The sequence below is a fragment of the Limulus polyphemus genome, unplaced genomic scaffold (assembly GCF_000517525.1).
Source record: "Limulus polyphemus unplaced genomic scaffold, Limulus_polyphemus-2.1.2 Scaffold5668, whole genome shotgun sequence".
Taxonomy (NCBI): Eukaryota; Metazoa; Arthropoda; class Merostomata; order Xiphosura; family Limulidae; genus Limulus; species Limulus polyphemus.
The window spans coordinates 58,443-62,703 of NW_013671278.1; positions in this window are offsets into that span (position 1 = coordinate 58,443).

Genomic DNA, 4,261 nt, shown 5'->3' on the forward strand with positions numbered 1-4,261 from the left:
GAGTTAACGATGATGACAAGGACTGGTAATGACCACAAACATTTTCCGATATGAGTTAACGATGATGACAAGGACTGGTAATGACCACAGACATTTTCCGATATGAGTAACAATAATGACAAGGACTGGTAATGACCTCAGACATTTTCCGACATGAATTAACAATGATGACAAGGACTGGTAATGACCACAGACATTTTCCGATATGAGTTAACGATGATGACAAGGACTGGTAATGATCACAGACATTTTCCGATATGAGTTAACAATGATGACAAGGACTGGTAATGACCACAGGCATTTTCCGATATGAGTTAACGATGTGGTCATTACCAGTCCTTGTCATCAGGCATTTTCCGATATGAGTTGCCGATGATGACAAGGACTGGTAATGACCACAGACATTTTCCGATATGAGTTAACGATGATGACAAGGACTGGTAATGACCACAGACATTTTCTGATATGAGTTAACGATGATGACAAGGACTGGTAATGATCACAGACATTTTCCGATATGAGTTAACAGTTAATTTTTTACTTGTATCTTTATCGTTCAGTATTAGGCTCATCGATATTCTTAGTGTACCAAACGATAAAAACCCTGTAACCCAAACGCTTTCGAAAGGTGGATCTTTCTTCTTCATGGTAAACCGGGACTGGTGGTGTAACTGAAGCTTACTCCTGAAGAATATAGGTCCACCTTTCGAAAGCGCTCGGGTTATAGGGTTGTAATTGTAATATGTATTTATATATGTGGAGAACAAGTATTTAGATAAAAAAAACAAAAAAACGATAGACAGTTTATATTTCTTTATTTTTCAGAAAATTTCTAGTTGCAAAAGTAATGATTCATACATATTGTTATAAGCTATATTTATAATGTTGTAATTTGTTTTATTTAGATGTTAGGTAGAGGGCGCACGACTCTAAGATCAAGTAAGTCCTAGAAATATATATAACAACTGTATATTATAAATACAACGTCCCATGAAGCATCGAGAAGCTAGTTAGAGAGTAAGTTGAAAGATTGTCAAGTGTAGAGTTATTTCCTAGATAGAAAGTTGAATCAGTCAGTAAGATTTCGTGAAGTATTTGGATCGCACTTATTAAATTATTTTGTTATAGCCATTTATAACATAGGCCTATCACAATTTACGACAGTGTACAAACGTTAAAGAGAGGAAATAAACTAATTCGTTATAGTTTATGTGGACTGGACTTGGAATTAGTTTCACTAAATAATTCGTAAGAACTCGCCAAAGTAATTTAAAGTTTTCAACAATATATTCATTTAAAATGTTAACGTAGTGACAGAACTTTGAAGTATTCAAAAGTTCTATGGTGGCGTTTTCTGTTACTAATTTTTATCAAAGTTAATGCAATAATACTTTGCTACATCAATGCAAAATATGGTTGTTGACTCCATTCTTGAACACACTTTACCCATCTTAGACTAGGCAGGACTTTTCCAAACAAAACTAGTAATTTTTCTTATGATTTGTACTAAGTTTAACGTTTTACGCGTAAAGAAAAAAACGAATTAGGTAGTTTTAATTAATGTTTTTGAGCACGTTAAGTACATAAGAGATGGTGAATTTTTCTGTTATGGTTTATTTTTTTTATAGAAACTCAGATATTTTGTCATATTGGTGCTAACTGAATCACTTATAACGATTAACTTCATAATATTAACTTGTAACTCTTCTTTATGCAACAAAAGATAGCATTTAATCTTGCATCGAAATACAAAAAATGTTTTATATTTTAAAGTTGAATATGTAAAACGATATTCAAAAATGATTATTGTTACTTATTCATGCATTTTGAATCAAACTGCTGTAACATGTTCTATTGTTGGGCGGGTTCTTTTAGATTATTTTGTAAAAATGATCCAGTCCACGTATCAATAACGAATAAATTTGCTTCTCCAATAATGTTTGCTAATGGATGCGTTCATTTTGACGCAAGTTGTAGGCCTAATACGCTAACAAAGACTAACAGAAATTTCCTTGATTTACAAAAAATGCTGACTAACTTATTGATTAGCTAACTAACACAGGCGCTAACTATTGCTGATTGACGCAAGTTGTAGGCCTAATAGGCTAACAAAGATTAACAGAAATTTCCTTGATTTACAAAAAATGCTGACTAACTTATTGATTAGCTAACTAACAGAGGCGCTGACTATTGCCGATTGACGCAAGTTGTAGGCCTAATACGCTAACAAAGATTAACAGAAATTTCCTTGATTTACAAAAAATGCTGACTAACTTATTGATTAGCTAACTAACAGAGGCGCTAACTATTGCTGAATAACTTTACTCGATCAACAATTATTTATTCCTCCATTCTGACTACTTTACTGAATTTTCAATCACTGAAGTAATTGTTTCTTTATAACTAATGTTTAAATTTAGATATTAGTCGAAATTTCTTGATTGTTACATCATCATCACGATCAGCAAATATCTAAATTAAAACACTGAAAATATGACTTACAATAATTTAAATATGGCGACACTATTCAAAGGTTTATGAAACATCTCTTCCTTTATAGATGACCTTTGAGGTTCTAAAGTCGTATTTAATTTTTGTTAGCTTGCTAAAAATTGTATTACTGTTCGTCAGCTTTATTTTGCTAAAACAAACAAGAACAGTGTTCATTCAAATGATAAAGAGTAGAACGACAGCAACAGCAACGAACATTTGACACGTGTGTGTAGAGTAATAAATATTTAATTCTTGAACATTTCTAAATATACATATTCCATCTTTAGCAAGCTATACTGAACAGGGTAAAATATTAGGTATGAAAATTATAAATTTTAAACATTTTATAAAAGTAATTAAAATACAAAATATAAGGATGAAGTAAATTGAAAGATAACCAAATAAACAATAAATAATAGAATAACGTAACAACTGTAACAACAGTATTCAGAACACACTTAATTGAAGTGAAAGTGTGTCAAATGTTCGTTGCTCTTCCTACTGTTCATATTAAACTTCGATTCTCGTCGAACGAATCTGTTGCTAGCGTTCATTTTGTTTCAGTTCTGATGTCTTCTTTAAATATACATATGTTGTTCGAATATATTTCTCTATCTCTTCTCTTGGACTCCATGAAACCATGACTGATAGCGGACAGATTAAATATATATATATATATATATATATAATAACTGAATAATTTGTTTCTTTCTTTTTATAGCAAAGCCACATTAGTCTGTCTGTTGTGTCCACCGCGAGAAATCGAACCCAGAGTTGTAACGTTGTAAGTCCGAAAAGCTACCGCTGTCCCACCAGGGATGAAACTGGAAAGACCATTAAGTTCGTGTCGCCATCTTGCTGGAGGTATCGTCGCGATACAACCTAACCTTAGTAGCCTAACCTTCTTTATCTGTGGTCGTTGTGAGTATTACCATGGTATCTAGGTAGTAACCTAACTTTCTTTAACTCTGGTCATTGTGAGTATTACCATGGTATCTAGGTAGTAACCTAACCTTCTTTAGCTATGATCATTGTGAGTATTACTATGGTATCTAGGTAGTAACCTAACCTTCTTTAGCTGTGGTCGTTGTGAGTATTACCATGGTATCTAGGTAGTAACCTAACCTTCTTTAGCTGTGGTCGTTGTGAGTATTACCATGGTATCTAGGTAGTCAAATAACCTTCTTTAGCTGTGATCATTGTGAGTATTACCATGGTATCTAGGTAGTAACCTAACCTTCTTTAGCTGTGGTAGTTGTGAGTATTACTATGGTATCTAGGTAGTCAAATAACCTTCTTTAGCTGTGATCATTGTGAGTATTACCATGGTATCTAGGTAGTAACCTAACCTTCTTTAGCTATGATCATTGTGAGTATTACCATGGTATCTAGGTAGTATCCTAACCTTCTTTAGCTGTGGTCGTTGTGTGTATTACCATGGTATCTAGGTAGTAACCTAACCTTCTTTAGCTGTAGTCGTTGTGTGTATTACCATGGTATCTAGGTAGTAACCTAACTTTCTTTAACTCTGGTCATTGTGAGTATTACTATTGTATCTCGGTAGTAACCTAACCTTCTTTAGCTGTGGTCATTGTGAGTATTACCATGGTATCTAGGTAGTAACGTAACCTTCTTTAGCTGTAGTCGTTGTGTGTATTACCATGGTATCTAGGTAGTAACCTAACTTTCTTTAACTCTGGTCATTGTGTGTATTACCATGGTATCTAGGTAGTAACCTAACCTTTTTTAGCTATGATCATTGTGAGTA